The 24,860-nt window shown below is 36.2% G+C and overlaps 1 long non-coding RNA gene across 1 annotated transcript in view; it reads left to right on the top strand.

Annotated features, from left to right (window-relative positions):
• Positions 1 to 16,347, top strand: part of LOC138128124 (uncharacterized) — a 148,456-nt gene extending 132,109 nt beyond the window's left edge. The window contains exon 6 of the long non-coding RNA XR_011158546.1: positions 13,555 to 16,347. This is a non-coding gene — a long non-coding RNA (uncharacterized lncRNA). The remainder of the gene's footprint in view (positions 1 to 13,554) is intronic.
• The last annotated feature ends 8,513 nt before the right edge of the window (positions 16,348 to 24,860 follow it).

Raw genomic sequence — 24,860 nt, 5'->3', positions numbered from 1 at the left:
CTCTGTACTCTCGAGGCGTGTAACCACCAAGACCGGAGCCAATCAGTCCAATAAATATCCCGGTTGAGCCCCCATGTTACGTTATTATTTTCCCTTTCATACAACTTACTCTAACGTCCACCAGAGAAAACTTAAATTTCCCAACTTCACCGGGGGAAATTTAAAATAACGATTTCGGAAACTGATTGGCTTCAGGTCCTGCACAAAACACATTTACGTCTCGAGAGCAAGACCGTCGGAAATATAAATGATTTTTCACAAATACAGTGTTGTATCAGGTGTTGGACAGAAACTCGTGTATAATTATAACGGTGTTTAATTTGTCGTTTACCCAGCCTTTACATACAACAATTAATTAATAAATTCTAACTTAGATGCCGCTGCGGGCGAAAACAGTTGTCAATATAAAGTTAATCTAGGGCATAAACCAAGTGGTATTCTTGATAATGAACAAACTAAAGAAATGGTCCTTGATACTAGATAGATCTGCCTAATGTTAACAAATTGAATGCGAAGTAAGTGACGAACAGAAAGTTCCAAAAAATTTTAACACGCTGAAGGCGCTTAAACTCTAATGACATTCACAAAAAGTGCCGGTACTACCAGGCTAAACTTCTAATTAATAAGTCACAAATTAAAGATAAAAATTTTTACAAAACTTCCCTTACACCGGGCCTGGGACTTGGAATCTAAAAGATGAGTCCTGGGAAGAACGGAGCTGGAGGAAGGTCCTCCGAGTCCTTCTTCCGCCGCTGGTCAATCACGCCGCCCGTATCCTCGGATAGTCCTCGGGGTCCTTCCTCCCCTCGACACTTCCCAGGGGAAAACGTGAACTGTACGGTTTTGGGCCCCGGTGAAAAAGGTGGAAAAACTACAAGGCAAAGTGATAAATGACATATAAAAAAAAACGTTGAGACCCAGCGAGCGCGTCGTCTCTGGCGAGGTCACTCCCGGTCTGATAACATGTATTAATGTAAAAGAAATGAGCCAAGATGGCGGACTACAGAAAGAATGACGCTGGAGGACCTTGCCAGATACGTGTTGCTCCTGGACTCGGGTTCCTCGGCCAGGGACAGTCCTGTGTGAGGTCCTGCTCTCCGGAGGGGTCCTTGGGGATGACGCCGGTCCAACAGGGTGACGAAATTACTCCGCTTGTGCGTAGGGTCGTTGACCCTCGTGAAGGAAGCCTTTATCCGCCGCGGCGTTTCGGTTGGGATTCTTCTAAGATGATTTTCCAGCCGATTCGGTCTTCCTCCACGGGTTCGCCAGCTCCTGTTGCACATTAAAACACCCCCTTATCTCCCCCTTCGAACACGACACTCACACACGGATCGGTCTTAACCTCTGACCTGCACTAGTCGAGAACCTTTTTCATGGCGTCGGTTCCACCTTTATATCTTTTTCCCCTCCTCTCGCTGACTTGACGCGGCCGGTACCGGAAGTCGGGGTCCGAGAGCCCGTTCTGGAATGTTCTAGAACGTTCTCGCCTTTACGATTTACCGCGAAATTTAAATCGTAACAGTACATATACAGCCCTTTTAGCGATTTATTACTTATTATAAAGCCTTTTTGAAAAGGCAATAAAGAAGATCGTTTAATGGATCGTAAATCTGTCATCACTGAGGTCATTTCATCCAATGTTATATTTTGGGACAACAGGTTGACGCCATAACAGCTTTGTCCTTTTTTGTCAAATTTTTTGGAACAGTTGAAAAGATCAAACCATTTGTCAACCAATTCTATGAAGCTTGCTAATTCCTTATAGTAAGGATACTCGATATAGTAATTAACGTTAAGTCCGGGAACTCATAGTTTACAGTACGAGTTAGACGTTTAAGGACGAGGCGACGAAGGAGCCGAGTCTTGAAACTCGAAACGAGTACTGTAAAAAGAGTTCACGGACGAATGTCGTTATGTATTTTATTTCATCCTGCCTCAAATTTCGTTTGAAAGAAACATTGAAATTAATTTCAAAATATTCAACAAAAGCTCCAAATCTAGTCACATTTTAGGAACATGATTAGCAACGGCTGTTTGGCAGTTGTTTATTTTGTTGAAATAATTTTGTGCGTCAAAATGACTTCTAAAGCAAATCCTCCAGAAATTGTAAGAAAATCTGCAGAAGCCTGTGCTGAATTAATACCTAGCAAGTCTGGTGAAAGGTACCAAAAACAATTCAGCCATTTTTGTAAATGGAAATCAGAAAATAATGTGAAGAAAATTACGCAAGAGGTTATGCTGACTGGCCTATTTTTTAGATTTGGTTTAAATGGTTGTATTATTTTATTTGTGAACTACCGTTTTTAGTCTGAGAAAGTAAGTGCATCTTCTTTGTGGCCGAAATAGTAAAATTGTTAATTTGTATTTAGATGTAGTTTTGAATAAAACATTTCTTAAAACTGAATCATTGTTATTGCGATTGTTACTTTTGTGTTTCCAGTAGCAACACTTAACCGGCGTCCGGCCGTTTTTTGCGTTTTCCCGGATTCAAACTGATGACGTAAAGTATTGAAATTTGACACAGGATGAAATAAATTTTTTTCCCCCACAATAAGTTATAAGTTTTGAAGTAGTGTGTGACATCAGTTGTGCTGCAGTTTTAACTTTCTGCCGTTGCGACCCCTTCACGTCTAAATGATGTTTTGTGAGCTTGTGACCCATTTTCACCTCTATTTTTTCAGCAATTTGCAAAAACTTTTGGATAATATCTTTAGTCAAGGGTTTGTCATGTAAAACAAAACCATCATCTAAAAAATGATTTCGTAAAAGTTTAAGCAAATGAGGAACATCTGCAAAGACAAATGTAAGCCATTTTTGGGACACCCTGTATAACCGACAATGAGGTAACTTATTAATTTTTCTCATGACTGATTTTAATTAAACACTTTACCATTTTTCGGATTTATGACGTGGTCGCTTTTACAAAACTTAATCCACTCTTGACAAATTATAGGGTCTTTCGGAAATCTATAAAAGCGAATGTCTTTCGATTGCTTTTGGTTATTTCTACAATTTACAACCGCTCAATACGCCATTTTACTATAAAAATGCAGACGAAGCAGTTTTTAATAGGGTTGGACCAGGGTGTTTGTTTAGTTTTATAGAAATTTAAATGTGGCGCAAATTTGCGACCGCCCATAGAGAATTTAAAATCTGGCGCCAAAGATGAAGCGAAGAGTATTATTATTATTATTGCTGCCACTATACGTCACAAGGTCATGCGCGTGGCTATACCATATATGTTTATACCATGGTCCCGGGTACAGTGACTCTATAAGAACAGTGTGGCCATATAGCAATTTGTTTGCTAGCCGAGTATTGGCGCTTATGCGCCTTAACACCTAATATTAAAAAATTAGATACTAAAGCTGCCCAAACGCAATTTAACGGATTAAAATTATGTGTAGAAATAATTTCCAATCGTTTGTAATGGTTTAAATTATGGCAACTTAATACATGTGAGAATACATCTAAATGTAACATTTTACATAAATAAAAATTCTTAATATCTATCAATATTCATGATAGACACAGCATCATAATATTTTCTAAATACAGCTTCTAAATCTATAAAAATTTAAAAAAGTTATTTCATTACAAAAAAATAAGGAATTTTGTTTGTATCTTTTAATTTGTGTTTATTTCGAAAATCGTAGGTTATTGGCGGTTTTTGACCCCACAGACAAAATACACGTGGAACAAGTTTTAAAATTATTATTGATACTATTCACCAAATAGCCACAAACATTGTAGAACGAATTTAATTCGCCAATATTCAAATTCATTTTTGGTTCCGGAATATTTTCTGGCAGTGTAATTTCCACATTTTTTTCCTTTTGTGTTGGTAAAACATCTAAAAATCCAGCTAAAATTCTCTTTCATCTTCATCGTAACTTCCTTTGGAAACATCTTGTAGATACTCAACCACCGTTATTAATTTCCAGTTATCTTTAACTTGTAGAGCGTTTGGTATGACCTGTTTTGACCGTAATACACTAATACTCTACGATCCCACTGCATGATTTCTACGTTCATTTGTTTTTTAATCAAAATACCATTATTATAGATAATTATGAATAGAGAAATATGTTTCTGCAGGGTTGCCTATCAAAATATGGCCGCAAGTATTTTTTAATTAAAATTAAATCAATTAATTTTTTCCAAACAGTTTCGTTCACTTGTTTTTTACATAAATTATAATTCATTTCAAAGAGAGATGTGTAAAGAACTTGAAAAGTTTGGGTTGCCATTTCTCAGTTGGCCGCAACCCCTTGGCAACCGGGTGTAAACATGTACAGTCGCGGCCAAAATAAAGTAAGACACTTTTTTTCCGCCAGTGTAACGATGACTTGTTGACGTTTGTTTTTTAGAATTGTTAGGTTATGTTAGGTTTTGTGGCAACAACCTTCGAAACCTTGAAGTAATGTTGGTTGCGGGTCTTCTGGTTACATTTAACCAAAATATCCGCAACCAACACCATTCCAATGCTTCTATGTTTTGTGGACTTGTGGACAAAGAGTAAGGTTAGAATTACAATCAAGAAATTTCCATTAATATTCTGTGATGGTTTATCTAGGCCTAGGGTATATACTGGTTAGATTCTCTGAAGATTGGGGATTATGGTCTATGGTCACTGCTTAAGAGGAATAGAGGTAAAGGAAAAGTAAAGGGAGAACAAAGAACTTTATTTAATTAATAGCCATTGCAGCGAGAGAAACTGTGGACTCAGTAGAGTGGAAGTCGGTTATAACGACGGCCAAGGGACCGGCTAATTCCCGTCGTTATAAACGGACGTCGTTACATACGACTGACTATTTTTTAATGAAAAGGTAAAATAGGCAACTTTTTATATGCGTTTTATTACGAAAAATATATTAAATACAAAAACATATAGGTAAGTGATACATAATACAATCATAAGGCGAAATACATAAGAGAGTTATTTTTTAAAAAAATCCGTAATTTTTGTTTGAATGTTACATTGCAAAAAATAGTTCTTTTCTAAAGCCCTTTCCAATATTATTACATTTTTAATCGCATCTTCATTCACCTTATCATTGAATGAAATGTAGTTTCGTACTACTTTTAAGGCTTCAATGGCCTCAAGTGTCGAGGGTGGTTCAAATTCTACGTCAGGGTCATCTTCATCTTCATCGGCGTCGTGTGCTTCTTGTTCTGCTTGTGAAGTATTGGGGTTGACAAGGAAATCTTCATCATTTAGTTGTCCCCATGTTACCAAATTTTCATCTACGTCAACAAAATCATCAAATTTAACATTGAAATAATTGTCCATGACGTTCGCTTCTCTGATCAATTGGATCAACGGAATATCATCCTCATCGTCAAAGTCTGCTTCGGAGAGAGCTGAAGAGCAAAATCCAGCATGTCGAAAACAATTCGCAATTGTGTTTTGTGAAACCGCATCCCATGCCTTTGATATCATTATAATGGTGTCTAGAAGATCAATTTTGGCCCCATCGTTTTTGTCTGCATTTTCTATCATTTTCATGACTAAAGCCCTTCGAAAATGCACTTTGAGGTTCCTTATTATACCTTGATCAAGGGGCTGTAGAACGGATGTTGTATTTGGTGGAAGAAAACACAAATTGATGGCCTTCAAATGCTGAACATTGGGATGAGCGCTACAATTATCCACCAACAATAAAATTTTCTTTTTTGATGCACATAGCTCTTTATCCCAATCTCGTAAAAACTTTTCAAATATTTCGGACACCATCCAGGCACGTCTGTTGGATTTGTAATCGACAGGAAGTCTCTTCACGTTCTTGAAACACCTAGGATTTTTCGATTTTCCAATCACAAGCAGCTTCTTTTTGACGGTGCCGGTCATATTAGCGACCACCAATACCGTGATTCTGTCTTTCGACATTTTACCCCCGGAACATTTCTCTCCTTTAAATTTTAGGGTTTTGTTGGGAGTCATTTTGAAGAACAATCCTGTTTCATCAGCGTTAAATATCTGTTCATCCCTGTAGTTTTTACGTATTTCTGGAAAAACGTTTTTCAGCCATTCTTCAGTTGTACGTTCAGATACAGATGCAGATTCGCCAGAGACGGTGCCACCCACAATATTATGACGGTTTCGAAATCGTTTGATCCAGCTTTCTGAGCATTCAAAATTTTCCATTCCCAGAAGTGCCGAAATCTTTGGCTTTGGCTTGTAGGATGGGCCCTGATATAGGGATACCTTGTTTTCGTTTTTCCTTGAACCATCCTAAAAGTGACTTGTCTATGTCATCATAATGAGAGCATCTCAACTTCTTCTTATTTTGGACATTACTCTTGAAAGCATCTTCAAATTTTTGTCGGTCTTTCCAAATCGTGGATACGGTGGAATGTGATAGACCGAGACTTTTTGCAACCTCCACGGTAGCTTCACCATTTTTTATGCGTGTGATTATTGCGAATTTTTCATCGACGGACAAAGCTTTTCTTTTCTTTGCAGGTGTTGCCATCATACATACATAGATTTAGCCTATGAAATCGTAAAAGTTAGCCAAACATGTATTCTCATTATTCACCAAACTGTGCATACCTACGAGTCGTGTATGTATTCGTAGTTCACAATATTTAATTGAGGAACACCAATCAGACCACCATACAACTAAAGAATAAGCCAATTCGAACAACCTAACTGGCGTAAAAGAATATTGCTGTTGTTGCATTTCTATACATATCGGGAATTCGGGGAATCACAAAAGTGACGACGGAGCATTTAGAACATCTTTCACACGTGGCAGCATGACGTTTCTCGTCCGCACGCCGTTATATCCCGACTGACCCAGAACTCAGCAGGACGTTAAAAGCGGCTTGGTCGTTATAGCCGACGACGTTATACACGACTTCGAAAGCGTTGCCGGATATACGAATCCAACCAATTGTCGAAGATTCGGTCGTTATAAGCAACTTGTCGTTATAAGCGACGTCGCTATAAACGACTTCCACTGTACTTGGTCATCGCACCATTTTTAGTTATAACTGCAGTTAACCTTCGCGTCATGGAATTACACAAACCTAAGCAGTAGTTCTGTGTAATGGTCTCCCATGCATTAGTAAGGATTTCTAATAGTTGCTGGGCATTTTGTGGTCTTACGTTTTGCCGTTTTATAGTTTTTACAAGTTCTGCCCAAACATTTTCCATAGGATTTAGATCGGGACTTCTGCTGGGCCAATTAAGTAAAGAAATGTCGTTGTCTGTAAACCATTCTGAAACAATATTTGCCGTGTGCACAGGACAATTGTCTTGTTGAAAAACGTAGTCATTTTCCGGAAATAAGTTCGTGGCTGAGGGCACCATTACATTTTGCAACAGGTTTATATAAACATGGCTGGTGAGGCGTTCTTCAATGTGGCATAAAACGCCAGGTCCACGTGCGGAGATGCAGCCCCACATATTTACCGAAAACTTACGATTTTCTACCTGATTTACATAACGTTCCTCATATCTAACGTTCTGCGGGCGATAAACCCGAATATTACCACTAGCTGAGGATTGGAACGTTTTTTCGTCACTGAAGACAATGTTGTGCCAGAAATTTTGTCCAAAAGCCAGATGCTCTAAAGCGAATCCTACACGACTTTCTTTATGCTCTGATTTTAGCAAAAATTTTTTGGCTGCCGCGCGACAACGGAGTTCACTCTGCTGTATCCGCCTTCTAGCAGTTCGGCTTGACCCAGGAAAGTTTGACTCTTGAACAGCTCTTACCGCATTATGAAATGGATGTTCTCTTAGCACGTTTATTAAATTTTCATCTTCAACTTGTGATGAAATTCTTTTCCTACCGACCCCTGGATTCCTTTCTACACTTCTTTCTTCTCTCCACTTTTTTAAAATTTTGCAAACCGAATTTTTATTCAAATTAAAATGTCTAGCAATTTGGCGCCCCGACCATCCATCCTCTTTTTTTGATATAATCCTCAATTTCATAATTTTTGGAATTTGATGCATTTTGAAGCAAAAACTTCCAAATTTGTTTGACGTTTAAATGTCATTGTCAATGAATTGTTTTTTGAGCCCAGTTTATACAACTAAATTTCTTGAACAAAGCCTTTCAAGAGGTGTCCTACTTTATTTTGGCCGCCACTGTACCTCTCTGTTTAATTTATAACTTCATAACGTATCCTCATAAATTATATATCAAACTAAAGCTAATTTTTTTCTCTACACGATGGAATACGGTTGCTTATGGAAAAGTGGCCGCAAATAGGGGTAACTATTAAAAATAGATAAGAGCGAAAGAGAGTTAGCGCACCACACCGTGCATCAGACAAGGATGCATTGTGCGTGGTTAAAATAAAAATGACGCTATCTAATTGAGCAAAAATGACGTGAAGTTGGGGTATTTTCGATGTAGAAATTGGGGTCGTAGGTAAAGTGAATGTTGTGTCCGGAATGTGACATTTTGGTCACGACTTTAAAGACCGCCTTTGAAGTTTGTTCCAGGATTACCTGGATTTTGGCCCTCTGCATCGGGAAGAGGTCAAACAAGGTCTTGGTCACGAAGGCAATCAAGCCCCTGATGATGCCGACGGGGGGTTCGCAGACCGCTGGATCGGTTTCGATGTCCGCCGGTTCGGCGAGCTCTGAAGGGGGGTTGGCGATTTTAACAAGGGGGACGGGGGTTTGGTCGGTGATTTCAATTTGTTTGAGAATGGGACATGAACGGGACCGCGCTGGGTGGGTGCCCTTGCAGTGGAGGGAAGAGGACTCCTTGGCGGAGCACTTGTTTAGGGGATGTTTTTCGGGGCACTTGGGGCAGATGGGTTTGTTGGTGCATTCGGCTTGACCATTGCCGAATTGGAAGCACCTAGGGCACTGCAGCGGGGTGGGTGTGGGGAGTGGTACGTCTCGCACGTGAAGAAGCTCTAAACACTGTCTAGCATATCTGTTTGTCTCCTCAACAATCAAATCCAAAAGATTATTTGTCAAAAATAATCGATACAGTTGGCTTAAAAAAAAACGGGAATTGAAATCTGACCTAATGTGAATTGGAAATTTAATTTGTCAATTTGTGTCCGTTTGACAGTAGTATTTCTGTCATATAAGTGCAGTTTTTTAACCTAAACTCTAAAAGACCGTTTCAAACTATAAAAATTTAATAAAATCTGACAGAACTTTTTCTGACAGTTCCCGTTTTTTTTGAAGCCAACCGTACAAGTCTAATGGATCCTTCATGTCACTAACATCAAAATTCAATGTAGGTGCATCGGGACACATAACGAAGCTGGATTGCGATTGTGTAATAGCATGCCAGGCGTTCTGGTTTTGGAAAATTGTAATATTTTGGTCAGCATTACGGCTGGTCGTTGGGTCACCATCATCCACGACTAAGGACAATTCAAAAATAAATTGTTTGTGCCAAAAAATAAATATGTATGGATATTACCACTTTGGTCTTCGGACTCGGAAACCGAATCGCATGTTGAGTTATTATCGTTATCAGCATCGGTGTATGAAGAATTAGAAAATGGCAAATAATTTTTATCAGCCACCGAATCGTCGCTGCTACAATCTTCATATTGGTTATCTAAATTTTCAACGTCTCTTGTATCGCTCCCTAAAGGTTTAGGGTCACTTTCAGAGTCTGTTTCATTATCAAGAGCCATTAATAAACTACTCAAAATAATTAAAGGGTCAAACTTTTGAAAGGCAATATATTATATTTCATATTAATCTTGAATTTAATAAAAATGATAAATTCGAAAAGAAGGAACATTTATGATCAAAAGCCTAAAACAGTTTTACAGTGGTACCAACAGTTTCTAACAAATTGCAGATAATTAAAAAATAACTCCAAAAATTAACAAATAGTGCTGAATTGGCATAATTGTTTTTGATGCCATTTCGTGTTTATTTTTTCGGTTTTGACTTTTCAGTACTTGGTTGGACCCCCTCTTGCTTGAATTAAAGCCGCACAGCGTCTTGGCATACTGCGGATAAGTCTGCGGATGTTTTCTTGGGGGATTTGTCTCCACTCTTCTAAAAGAGCATTTTCCAATTCCAGCAGTGTGATTGGTGCGTTTTGACGGTTTCTAATTCGTCTGCCCAGTTCGTCCCAAAGGTGCTCGATGGGATTCATGTCGGGGCTGCACGCTGGCCACTGCATTATGGCGATGTTCTGTTCCTGAAGGTAATCAGTAACAATTCTCGCTACGTGTGGTCGGGCATTGTCTTGCATTAAGACAAAGTTCTCACCGCCAGCATGTGCACGAGGTTGTATCTGGGTCTGCAGCACCTCGTCAATGTAACGCCGTGCATTCAAAGCACCATTTCTTATGACGACGAGATCACTTTTATCGTCGATTGAAATACCGCCCCACACCATGACGGAACCATTGCCAAACGGGACTACTTCTTGGACTGTACTGGGCAAAAATCGTTCTCCTGCGCGTCGCCATACTCGGACTCGTCCATCATTCGAACACAGAGCAAATCTAGACTCGTCAGTGAACATAATCCTTCTCCAGTGACGAATTTGCCAGTTATGATGTTCTTGGGCGAAGTGCATTCGCGCTTGCCGCTGATTTCTCGTCAAACGCATTACTTTCGCTGGACGTCTGGATCTCAGGCCTGCTTCTCGTAGTCGATTTCTTACGGTCTGGTCAGAAATTTGTACACCTCTGGCACGTAAAAGATCATTTTGTAAAGTGCGTGCTGTGTTTGTACGTTTCCGAAGAGCTTATAAACGCAAAAAACGGTCATCAAGCAGCGTCGTTGCTCTGTGGCGACCTTGTCCAGGAAGACGAGTAACGCTTCCAGTGTTTTGGAACCGTCTCCAAAGCCTCCATATGACGGATTGCCTTACTCCCAGCTGTTCCGCAACATATCGCTGTGTTTTGTTTTCTTCTAGAAGAGTAACAGCTCGAGAAACTTCTACTGACGTTAGTTGTCTTCGTCCACCTTGATGGACCCCTCCATTGCGTTCCATCTCTTCAGAACGTTTTCGGAACAGTAAAAATAAAATCACTCGATTCACAATTATCACTTTGTTTTTGCAACGAAATGACTCTAATTGGAATTTTTTAGAAAGTAAAGCTTTTTTGACAATTTAAGTTTTCCTGATTAACAAAAGATTGTCATAGCAACAACTAACCAGCCACCCAACACCTTAATTATTTTGATTAGTTTAGTATTCTTTTGGCACGGGAACACATGTTTAAGACCAAACGACACCACTCACTTTATACACTAACTAATGAACGAGTAAATACAAGAATAAACTTGTTACACATAAAGTCCCCGGAGACCGATGCCGCAAACGAGTGATAAGATTCTTTATTCAGTGCGGTATAGGTCTCCGGAGACCGATAAGATTTTTAAGTTTCTTTCGAAAATTTGTCGCAAAAGATACTTATTGCTACCAATAACAGCATCGTAGACCAATTTTTTACGAAATTACAAGCTACGCAAATAAGGGAAAATTAACAATTGATGAATACGCACCCTGCAAAAGTCTAGCATCGGTCTCCAGGGACCGATAACGCAGTTAACGTGTTAACTATATGTACAAACTTAACCTAACTTAACTAAGTTAGTCTAACTTAAATGACTTAATCTAACCTAACTACACAAAATCGGGGCTTAAACACCTAGCGCTGCATCATTGTTCAAAACTCTAGATTTTCCACTCTTTGATTTTCTTCGGTTTATTGTAGACGCCTCTGCTTTTGGAATAGGAAACATTTTCATAATGGAGATGAAATCACTCGACGAAGACGAAGCTGTTGCACACGACATAAGAATTGTAGTACTGCCACTCTTTGTGCGATTTTGTAACAGTGCCATTCGCTTCTAGATTTTCAGAAATGTTAGTAGCTAGCATCAGCTGGTGCGAACATCCAATCTGGGAAGACGTCTTGATTAAATGGAAATATTCCTGTGTTTGCCAAACCATATTCAGCTGTAATACTGGTCGCTGCTTTTTGATAAGATGATAAGCAACTTTAACCCTGGATCATTATCACAAATGGCCTACCTATTAATACTAACCGAGGTTACGCGTAACCCCATGTGATGATCCACATATTTTTGAAGGAAAAAGGGTGCATTTTTTTTAAGTAAACTTTATTGAAACAACACTCTTTAGATACATGTTGGGCAAATATCGTATCGGTGCTCATTGCACACTGGTGTTGAACACTTAGCACAAGCAGTCTTTGTTTTTCGATTTAACGATCCTTCACATAAGGCACAGGGAGTTTGTTTCTGAAGTCTTATTTGTTTGGGTAAGTCTTGAGGTTGTTGTTTTCTTTGCTCGCCATTTAGAAACTTCTAAATTGAAGATTTTGGTTCCTTCGTTAGCGGCTTAGTCAATCTTCTTTCCATATAAAGTTTGGCGAATTGCAGTCCAAGTTCAAAGGGATATTTTCTCCTGACTCATCTCCTGGCTCCTTTTTGAAAGGCAACCATTAAATTGACACTTGCTTGGTTTTGCGGCAAACAATATTAGAATGTATTATTGTTAAGTAAAGTACACTCTAACGGATGTACCTACCCTAAATTTGATCACAAAAATGCGCGGGAAAGTCGGAGGTACTAGTTCGCAAACTCACAAAAACACAAGATAAGATAGCAAGAATGACATTTGCCTGCACGGTTTATTCAAAATAAATAAATAAATAAATAAATAAATCCGCCACCATCATGAAGTGTCGACTTTTGGAGTCCCCCAGCTGGGTCATAATTCTCGAGTTCCTGTATAAACATTTGATAATATTATAATTCTTGATTCACTTCTGTAACACACAGCCGAAGAATAAAGAGTTTGTTGACAGTGCAAGGTTTTCTTTCGCTTAAAATATAAATATTTCCCCATAAAAGCGTTTCACTATTTTAACATTAAGTACAAATAAAGATCTCAATATCGTCTGAGAAAAATAAAACACTTGAATAACTGCCTCATCGTTTATTTAGAATAAAATTGAAATGAAATCAACAACGAAGTTCGTTTCAGCATTAAGTGGGCAAAGGAGTGGGTAGGTATCAAATAAAAATTTAATTTCGTATGAGAAAAATAAAACACTTGAAATAACTGCCTCATGGTCTGTTTACAACAAAATTGAAATGAAACCAACAACGAAGTTCATTTGAAGATCAGTCTTCATCGCTTGCGGTTGTGTGCTCTCATTTTTATATATTTTGAACAGTGTATCAAATTAGAGTTAGTTTAGTGTTAAGTGAGACGAGTTTTTAGATAGGTGTAGAGACAATGAGTGATAATAAAAGTAAAAAAACCAAACCTAAATACTGTGCTGCCCGTCAGTGTAATAATAATACAATCACAAGTACCTATAGTTTCTTTAGATTTCCAAGTGATATATCAAGCTAAGATTTAACAACTTATTTGTTAGAAAACGCAACGGCTTTGGTATCTTGCATAAATTTTCTAAAACAGATAACGGAAAATGAAATACTGTTTAAAAAACATGATTTATGCAAATTCACTGCTTAAGTTCAATAAAAGACTTCATTATAACTCCCATCCCTGCACTCAATATATTTGTTTAATACATACATTTTTCTTTGCTTTATAGATTCAAAACATGCGGTCGAAAATCCTGAGAATTATAGACTTTGTGCTGCACATTTTGATAATGAGATGTTGACGAATTCGCAAAAAAGTCGACTACGTTTGGATGCAACGCCAAAAAGACAACTTGGAGATACTTTGTCGACTTTCAATCAGACTGAAGTAACTGTACAGCCTTCTGCTGAGAAACCCTCCACAGTAACGTCTTCAATATTTGCCGAAGAAGTCCGTGCCATTCCTTCCACTTCAAAACAAATACATCTGGAAATCCCCGCAAGTTCATCCGACGTAAGCCATCCTTCCCATGGGACAAGTGCGTCTCTAACAGGATTAACCCTTTCTGCCAGGACACCACGAAAGCAACGATTACGTAGGGCACTGCAAAAGCAAAAAGAAAAATCAAGTCAAAAAAAAGAGTCAATGGAGGAATGGTAATGCAATTTAATCATCTTGATGAAAAATGATTACCCCCTAATTTAGCTACAATTGCTAAGACACAAGTTACATTAAATCAGTAAAACAGAAGTCAATTGAGATATTCAAATGAATATAAACAATTTGCCTTGCATCTTTTCTTTTTGTCTCCAATGGCATATCGTTTTCTTAGAACAACCTTTTTTTTGCCAACCATTAGAACATTGCAAAGGCTGACGGAATTGGAAGCAACCAATCGCTTATGTTTATGTCAATCCTGCAATTCAAATTAATTAAAAAAAACTTATTTTTGATGCTGTAAAAATCAATTTTAAAGTACGAGTATTTATCGCCGACGTGTAATTTTGTAATATTTTAAATATTTCGCCAGAGCATCCTTTTTTCTATGCTGATTCAGATTTGCTAGATGAAAATAAAAATTTTTACATATTTGATCCTTGATATTTGCTGAAGGCACTCAGAAATAATTTTTTTAAATACATTTTTCTGCTTGAAAATGGAGAAGCGATTGACAGAAGCTACTTAATCCAATTTTGTGAACGCGATTTTGAACGCAGTTTGCGATTTACCCCTAAATTGACGAGAACCCATATTTGTCCGGGACCATTTGATAAATTAAAAGTTCAATTGGCAGCTCAATTATTTAGCCACTCAGTTGCTACTGGCATGGAGGCTGAAATGGCACTCAATATTTTACCACAATCAGCTAATGCCACAATAGAATTTATTTCTAATATTAATAATTTAACAGGACACATAGTTGATGAAATGTCATACAAAGCAATTTTCTCAGGTACTGGAAAGCAAATAGAACTTATTGAAAATATGTTACACTTCTTTGACTTAGTTACAGTACATGCATCTGGGGCTGATGTCACTAAAAGAATAAAATCATTATGGTGCTGGAAAATAACAATTAACAGCTTAGTATCTATTCACAATTTTTTAAAAAAACCTTTAATAATCAGACGGTTCAATCAAAACATCATTGAACATTTCTTTGGGACTATTCGCAAACAAAGTGGTAATTGTTATAATCCAACACCCATACAATTTAAAAGAGCCTTTAAAAAAATTTTGTTTAAGATATTTTCAGCATAATCCTGCTGGTAATTGTGCTGCTGATTTGGCCTCTGTATTGAGTGCCATTGAAGATTTCTCCAATATAAATGAATCTCGTCAATTAGTCAATATAATAAAATTTCACAAACCATTATACCAGCCTGTGGCAATTGATTCAACAGAATACCGAAATTGGGACATATGGATGCAGAATATTTTACGATATATTTGTGGCTACTTAATAGGTAAATGTTTGCATAAACATAATTGCGCTGTTTGTTTCGAGTATGCCACTGCTTGCGGAAACTTATCGCAGGACACTCTTTTTTGTTATTTTAAAGCTTATGATGATGACATACCTTTTGGCCAGTTGAAAATGCCACATGAATCTTTTGCTCATTACGCGGCACAACTTGAGAACATATTCATCACCAAAATTCCAAATATTGCAATACTTGCCCAGCCCGGATTAAATATGAAAAATGATATGATCCATCTGGAATTCCAACATCCTTGTCAACATTTTCCAAAAGATTATCTTGTGTCATTGTATGTAAGATTACGTATCTTTCATACATTAAAACGTCATAATAGGGCACAAAAAAGTTTGCCTAAAAAGGAAAGGAGAACAATTATATTTACACACTTATAATTATAATTATATCACTTGTGAAGTTAATTTGCATAAGATTGAGATTTTTGGTTTGACACTGAGAAATTTTAGATTTATGTTAAGAGATATTTTTTGTAGAACTTTGCTTTACATACCATGTATAATTCTATGTCCATGTTAATGATTTACTAATTTTCTTAATTAATATTATTTGTAACTTTTCTTTATAATTGTGTTAGTTAATTTATAATTAAGTTATTTACTCTTTTATACTAATTGAAGTAGAAGGGTTCCCTGTTAATAAAGGCTGTTGTTATTATACATTTGTTTCAGAGTTTAGGACTGGTTTAACAAATTTATTATAACAACAGCCTTTATTAACAGGGACCCCCTGTTATACCGCGTGAACAACAATTACTGATTGAGTTGGCAATACATTCTGGTGACTTTTATGTCATGTTCCAACGAAAAAACCATTTTATTAATAAAGGAATACAAAAACCAAGACGTTTAAATATGAAATATATACCAGCTGTCAATAGTGTCAATAAAACAAACCGAAATAGGTACAATTCACAGTCTTGAAAATTTAATGTAAATTTTTTTATTGCCAACTGAAACAGTTATTGTTCCTCACCCTGTATTATATTATATTCTACTTACAAACAAAATAAACTCTTACCACCATTTGTCTTTTCTCTGATAACGTACCCTTGTCGATACATCATTCCTTTAAACATAATACAACAATATAACATGGTATCAGAATTACTTACCTTAATTACTACCTAGTACCTACCATCTCTGCTACCATTACTACCGTAGAGGGATATGGAGGGAGCACTGCCTATGCTGGCAATGTAAAGAAAGCGGCACGTCGCGAGACCTGTGCGGAGACCTTTTATGACGCCTTTTAAAATGACCGCCAGTACTTCGTGAAATTTCGTGACGAGGGTCGTTGGGCATCAGGTGCTTCATAGGCGTCGGTGTTCCGTCATTTTACTGGGATTTGGTTTTTTACACGTGAACCGGTTGCTGAATTGTGTTTGTATTTTTTCAGTTGTATAACTCTGATCTGTTTTTATTTTGAACTAAATATTTACGGTCGTCTTCCTACAATTCCTACAAAAATTGTCCCCAGAAAAAAAGTTAAAGGGACGCCACTGGAAAGATGAAATATCTGCGGTTATCTACGTTTACTTCGGTTTCGCTCGGCTCATCCTGGAGACCTTTTATTAGGTCTACAGAAAAGCGCGGTCGTATCCACTTTTTTGAAGAGTGCTCCCTCCATATCCCTCTACGATTACTACTAACTTTGACTTAATTGTTTGCCAAATCTGTCTTCTGTCAAACTTCACAATCAAAACAATGCACTTTTAGCAACATTTTATTGGATATTTTAGTGAATTCAGAAGTACCAACGCAAAATATGACGTCATAGTACTCCCTCAACCGTCATTTCGCCTTAATCACTCCCTGCCAATGCTATTCTAAAGGCGGCCTTACACCAAGGCAACAATTGGCAACATTTTCTGGTGATGTTGCCGGTCGCACAAACCAGGTTGCTGCGACTTTATACCCAAGCAACTAATTATTGCCTTCAGCTCTGCTTCAGTATCAGTGCAACATTTACGTTTAAATCGTATCAAATATCGGATACGATGATTGCAGCTGCGGCATATTTAGTGTTTACCCAACAAGTGAAAAAGAAAAAAAGACGAAGGTGGTGGAATAGAGAGTTGTTTGCACAACGAAACCTATCCCAAGAAAGTTTTTGGTCTCAGTTAAATACAGATGACGGAGCCCTTTTTAAAAACTTTACAAGAATGAGTTTAACTGACTTCCATTGTTTGTTAAATAAAGTAGCTCCTTTTATATCAAAACAAGACACGAACTATCGCAACAGTATTCCTGCTTCTGTGAGATTATTAATAACAATAAGGTTTCTGGCTAGTGGTGATTCGTACAGGTCATTGATGTACTTGTTTAAAGTATCTGATTCAACTATATCTATAATTGTACCACAAGTTTGTGCGGCTCCAGTGAGAGTATTAAAGGATCTAATAAAGGTAAGTTTTTTTTATAATTAATAAACTATTACAAACAGAAAAAAACAGACAATTTAGAACATAATACATATCTACATTTATTCAAAACTAGCTTACCCGACAGACGTTGTCTTGTCCAAATTTCAATACCTAAATTTGTTTGTGATCGTTTTGTGAATTTGTGAAAAGCAATTGGAAATGTGTAAACAAAGTAAAAATGAGGAATTTTACATGGGAGATGAATTCTATCGGCAGTATTCTACACTGCTGAAATGCTGGAAATGTGTGATGTCCCTGGAATGTGATGCGGTTTTGTTCCAGAATTTAAGTCACAATTTAATTAAGTCAGAATTTCATGTCCAAACCAATGATTTATTTTCTTCCATTAAATTTGAAATGACAATGAATTTCAAGCAGTTTTATTGGGTGATTCAAAATGATTGTGAATAAGTATCGCAACTATATACGAAAATTTATGGCCAGATTTATCCACAATTATTTTGAATCACCCAATATTTACATTTCGATTTCGATTGCAAAATCGATGTTCAAGTAAACAATCCGATCGGTTTGATTCCCAATTTCATAATCAGCTGTCAAATGACATTTGTGCATATACGCAAAAAATTGGAATAGAAATAAAACAAATGTAATTTTATTTTAATTTACTGGATAGCGTTTTTCCAGATTTTTTTTCAATTGAAAACAAAAAAAAAAGCATCAAGCAAATATGTATTGTCAGTTATGATCGAAAGTGCATACAAAAATTATAATTATTGAAATTTGTCCGAATTTTCCGACTTTCCTTTGTGATTGTCCCGAATTTTTTTTCCGAAAACTAATCCAAAACTCTAACAAACAAAACCAAAAAAGAATTACGCATAGCCATCGTTCGTCTTGAGTCTTGAGTTTATACAAAAAAGCACTTTCAGTTTTCCCCGAATTATTTTAATTTAGTTTTTCCAGATTTTTTTTCTATTGAAAACATTCAGTTATTTCCATCCCGGGGCATATCGAACAAAAAAAAAGAATTAATCAAATATGTCGTTCCTATCGTCAGTTATGATCGAGAATGCATACAAAAAATTTAATTTTTGCAGTTTGCCCGAATTTTTCGACTTTCCTTTGTAATTGTCCCGATTTTTTTTTTCCTGAAAACTTTCTCACGACTATAACGAACAAAACAAAAAAATAATTATGCATATTCATCACAAAAAAGCACTTTCAGTTGTTCCCGAATTTTCCAATTTTCCGGGCAACTTTTCCAGTTTTCCTTTACATGAAAACCTCATACGAACATTAAAAAAAAATAATTTTTTTGTTCGACACTGTCAGAATTTGAGAATTTTCGCCTGTGTGAACGGATTTTGATAAATTTGACAACTTGTCAAAACGAAACGTCAAGCTAATTTTAAAGATTTTTAGCGATTTGGAGCCTTTAAGGGACTCGTCGAACAAAAAAACGTTGTATTCAACTTGTTCTTGTGTAATTTGGGCTTTTTTGCCACTCGTGGACCTTTAAAACTCTCGTTTCACTCGAGTTTTAAACTGGTCCACTCATGCCAAAAAAAGCCAAAATTACACACGAACTCGTTAAATAAATAACTATTGCCAAATCGTTCCAGCCGTTCCCATAGAAAAAAGCACTTTCAGTTTTTCCCGAGTTTTCCAATTTTCCGGGCAACTTTTCCAATTTTTTTTCTTTTTAAACAACCCCTGTATTAAAGCGAACAAAATAAAAAAATAAATATTCAAATCGTTCAAGCCGTTTTTGAGTTTTAGCTAGACTAACGAACGGTGATTTATTTTTATATACCGGGATATTTTTTTTAACTCTGAACATAGTCCACACTTATTCCCTATATCACAATACAGGGTATTGGTATTGCTATAAAAACTTCTCTTGTATTTAATATCATCGTCAAGAAAATAAAACTTAAACATCCAAACCTAACCTCACAAATTTTTGATGTTTATTTAAAAACAGCATTGGATTTAAATAACATTAATTATTTATGCCTTGCTCCTTATTCCTCCAAGTCGTCCATAATGATATATTTTTTACAGAATAGGTACATATTACTTAATAGCTATTTATGTAATAAGTACATAATATAGGTCTTTGTGGACGAGCCCTATAGTTTATGGCAGAGCGAGCTTGCGAGCGAGGCTAATAAATAGGGCAAGTTCACAAAGCCTAATTATGTACGAATTACATACAAAGCTTTATGTTCGATTGTGAAGTTAAGTTTCTTTTAGATACAAAATTAATAGATTCTAAAAATTACGATAATTTCGAAGTGTTTTGTTTTTGTTTCTGTGGTTACGAAATTATTTATTACTATTTATTTGAAAGCGAACAGTGTTTGTGTTTGAAATACGAACTGAAATCGTCCTTATTTCTAGTTGTAATAATGAGCAAAGTAAGTGAAATTGCGGCAAAAGCTAAAGAATCTTGACTGGAAAGTTTTCTATTAATTCTATTCATTCCTGATTTAAATAAAATCAGGAAAATTTTGACGTTTATTTTGAAGTAATACCAAGGCGATCTCTAGTTACAGGCCAGGACACTGGCTGTGTTGCCACATTCCCTGGTAGGCCATTCCATGACCTACGATGTTCCTAAAATTTTGAAATTAATTTGACATTTAAAATAAATTTTGACAAGTCCTTGGTAAAATTTGACAAACTGAATTAAAAATGCCTTTAAGTGTTGCGTACCAAATTGCAACACAAACTATGCGTCTTCGTCCTCAAATTACGTACCTATATTTAAGTTTCCATCAAATGAAGAGACGAAACAAATTTGGAAAAACATTTTAAAAATTGAAGAGTGGAGAATTAGGAAAAGCAGCCATGTTTGTGCTAAACATTTTAGGGAAACGGATATTAACGGGGACAAAATGAAGAGACTTGTGCCAAACGCCGTGCCAATAACTTCTCCTAATTCACACAAAAATTTTTCAGCCAACAGTTTATTTAAAGCAAAATATGTACCTATAATCATTTTGTGTTAAAAAATAAGCAGATAGGGAATTTATTTTTGTTCCATTGGCAACATAAAGGATTCAAGAAGCGACTGTCACGACAAAAATCAACCAATTCCATAAATATTCAAAATCGTCGTCGTCGTTTCTGTTATTCCTAACCCATTGTTTGATACCCCCTCGGCCCCTACTACTATACACAATGTACAGCTTGCGATAAAGGATACAAATTTGCCCGACATCAATATTTTACACTTAAAAAATTGTACAAAAATGCCACGTGACACTGACATTTTGTGCTGCCAACCCACAGACCACCCATTATCTAATCTGTGTGCCAACCTAAAATCTTTCATTAAAAATTCTTGTGTCGATTTTCTTGCCTAGGCCACAGATGACTCATATAAGCAGATAGTGCACTTGACCAGCAATGCATTGATTGTAGCTGTCCAAGATTCTTGTAGCTTTCGTTTGGTTCGCGCGAATTTAAAATGTGACCCGATCGACGCGTAATTCTAAAATTGAAACTAAAGCAAATACAACCAAAATATGAGTTGTAATCAATTCTATTGATGTTATGTCCATAAAAATGATACAGAAAATAAAACCAGAATAAAATATTAACGTAATATATTTTTCAGAAAGAAAAAATAATAAAAAAAGGAATACTATGGCGGACAATAAATTTAGGCCGGCAAATTTCTGACATTTCAAAAAAGTCAATGCAAGCGACCATTTATTGTCATTATGACTGATGTGTCAGTTTGTCAAACTGAAGGTTTTCAAGCTGTTTGGCGTTTCCTTCGCCCTTTTCGTAACTTACAGATCATGACGCACTACCATAACTGATTTGTAGTAGCACTTCTCTCTGGAGCACGCTTCTTTTCCCAATTTTAATTTTGATTATCGTTTCACGATGACAAGAATGACAAAAATCGAAAATGGGGTTAGTTGAACATAATGCCAGCTTCACATTTTGATGTCAAGCCAATGACAGGCCGGCCTAAATTTATTGTCAGCCATAGTACAATTCAAACAAATGAATTATTCTAAATAAAACAGTCAAAATGAAAACGGGCTAACCCATACAGACTTAATTGTGGCATGAAATAAGTTTAAATTTTGTTGTAGTGAATTTAAACAACAGTTTTATTTATACCAATTAATTGTAAGTTATTATTAGGCTTTGGTTCTAAAGATTAGTTATTTATGTATTAAGGGCATAATCAGGAGAGCCATAATCGACAATTATGCCCGTGGTATACATACAACGTTTTATTCTATTTTATAATTTCTCAACGATTCAAACAAATATTTAGTATTCCTTAAAGGAAATTAAATAAAAATTGTGTCCATGCAAATTGAGTTAGCTATTTTGATGTTGTTAGGGTTACTGTGTATATAATCTATGATTTTCTTTAATCAAATAATGTTTGATACCATTGTTTGAATAATTAAACCAACCGTTCCTTGGCAGATTTTTGACAAATCCGGCCCATAATAGTTATTTGTATCACAAGACCAGAAACTGCACGTTTGCGAGCATGAGTACTGCAATACGAGTCGATAGACGAGTATTGTAAGTACGAATGTTCGCAAAACAGTTTCTGGACGTGTGATACACAAAATTTTTCGTGCCGACTTCTGCGGATTTTTGTTAAATGGAAGTTAAAGCACTTGTTTTAATAATTGGTATTAGGGACTTTTTTGTGTTGGCAACACTTACATTTAAACATTTAAATTTTAAAATCAACATCGCTCTTGTATCCTGATATTTATTAAATTTAATTAATTTGTTTTGTTTTTGACATTTTCCCGAAACATTTGTTGTAATAAATACACCAGCCCATATTCAAGAAGTGGCTCGAAACGTAATTTTAATTAATTAATTTTACTTAAATATTAAGTTTGTTCCTATAGAAATCCGAAACTATCCGCAACTGTCAGGATTCTGCGCAGTGAAGTTTTGAGCGTTCCAACAGCTTCCAGCACAAATCCATGAATTAAAAATCCCTTGTTCCAACAAAACTTCAACCTGTTTCATAACTAGTCGAAAAAGTTTCTGACAAATCCCGAAATTTTGTATCCGACGCATCCGCATTCTTGTGTGTGAGTGAGACATACGCGTATGTATGTTCCCCAACAAATGTTAATTTCTTTTGCAATAAGCTCAAAAAGTTTTTTAATATTGCGTAGCTGCAGTGTCCCCACTTTACTTTTGTGCTTTTGGTACAGGTCTATCAATACCCTTGTACTTTGAGGGTTCCAGGACGTGTACTGCGGCTGCGGTTGCATATCACGAAGTCTCGCTTCAGAAGCTCCAACTTCTGTATCGGCCACATTTATTATTATGATTTCATCTGCAATTATTGTTTTTTAATTTTAGGAAATCTACACTAAAAAATTAACGCATCACTTTTAAAACTTTTAAAAACTTGGTTTAAATTAAAATATGACTGCAACTATCCATTGTAACAACTTTACATTAAACTCAAGAATTAAGACAAACAAATAACTTAAAAAAATCACGACACAAATAAAAACAGAAACTTTTAACTCCTTATAACAAAACTTAACATGTGATTAGAACACTCAATATTTAGTATTTCCTCCTCTTGCTCAGTTACTCATTATCATTACCTACCTTCTAAAGTATTAGATTCCATTTTTACCAAACACAAAACAATAATTGTTACAAAATGTGTAGGTTACGTTTTGGACACGTTTTCTAAAACCTACAAATGAAAATTGAAATACCTATTGAAAACCAAAAAAGAACCGCGAATATCCGTTCCATGATCGACTGTGTTCGGTCTACCTCGGTTGTTTGCTGTTCCATCAGAAAATCCCGAACGAGTTGCAAATTTGTCCAATTTTGCGCACGCGCATCAGTAAAGTTGGAAACTTGTCAGAAATTAATTTGGAATATTGTGTAGGAACATACTTATTGCTTCTTTGTAGTTTGTACGTTGTTATAAATAGAAAAACATTTTTAACGAGCCATCCACAGAACAAACATTGACGTTTGATAGAATTCTGATAACAAATGCCAACCGAAACCGATGACAACTCAAACATCCCTACTTTTAGCCGGACTCGGCCGGCAATGCATGTGTTTCTGGACGATTTCGAGATCTGTAATTTACCAAATTCCGGCCAGCGGCACGAAAAGGCCAATTTATGCCCTCATTTGGGGGCGTATAAAGACGATTATTGACCAAAATAGAATAAATTCTCATGTGGACATACACTCTTAGAGAATAATCTAAGGGAAAATTCTTCCTTATCGTATTTATTAACAAAACCAACTAAACAGGTTTTTAAATTCGTGCGAACCAAAACAGAGACTTGCGCACTGAGACTGGAAACAATTCGAGGTGCGAGTCCACTATCTGTTTATATGAGTAATCTGTGCCTAGGAAGGGAAATGCTAGTTTCCAGATGATTTAGATTTTAGACGAATGAAAAATCAGTGTTTCTAGACGGAGGCCGAAAATAGTTATTTTTATATTAAGTGCGCGAAGAGAGTGTTTTTTGTGCATGAAAAGGTCTTTTACGCCGAGACGAAGGTCGAGGCAGTATAAGCCTTTGAATGCACAAAAACATCTTCGCGCACGAAATATAAACAATATTTTTTCTATAATTGATTCAAAAAATTGAAATTAAAAATCCAAATTTTTGAAGGAACTCTGAAGTTTCAATGCAGTGACCATGTTGCTAGGTAACTAATAAAAAACAGTGCGTGAAATGAAAAACAGAAATAGTCGTATGCGTGAAATTGCATTTCACACACTGTTTTCTATGGTTTCTATGGTTTCGATCTTACTAACAATGTAAAAAAAAAAGACACGTAAGAAAATGACCCACTTCATGCACAGATAACTATGCGTGAATTTCAATTTTTTGAATCAATTATAGAAAAAATTAATTTATTATTCTCAATATACAGGGCAAGTCACATAAGGTTAATTTCTGAAGTTATTTTGTACGCAACCAAGAATACTAATTACGCTGACCACTTGATACCATTTATAATGTGATTTTATTTAGTAATCCACGTAGGTATGTAATTTGGCTAAAAATGTCGAAATGACAGTTGATGAATTTAATTTTTGATTTCATTAATCAGAACAAGAAAACGTCATTGTGACATTTTTAGCCAAAT

The sequence above is a fragment of the Tenebrio molitor genome, chromosome 4 (assembly GCF_963966145.1).
Source record: "Tenebrio molitor chromosome 4, icTenMoli1.1, whole genome shotgun sequence".
NCBI classification, from domain to species: domain Eukaryota; kingdom Metazoa; phylum Arthropoda; class Insecta; order Coleoptera; family Tenebrionidae; genus Tenebrio; species Tenebrio molitor.
The sequence above is the reverse complement of the archived record's forward strand: the minus strand, read 5'-3'. Positions and strand labels throughout refer to the sequence as shown.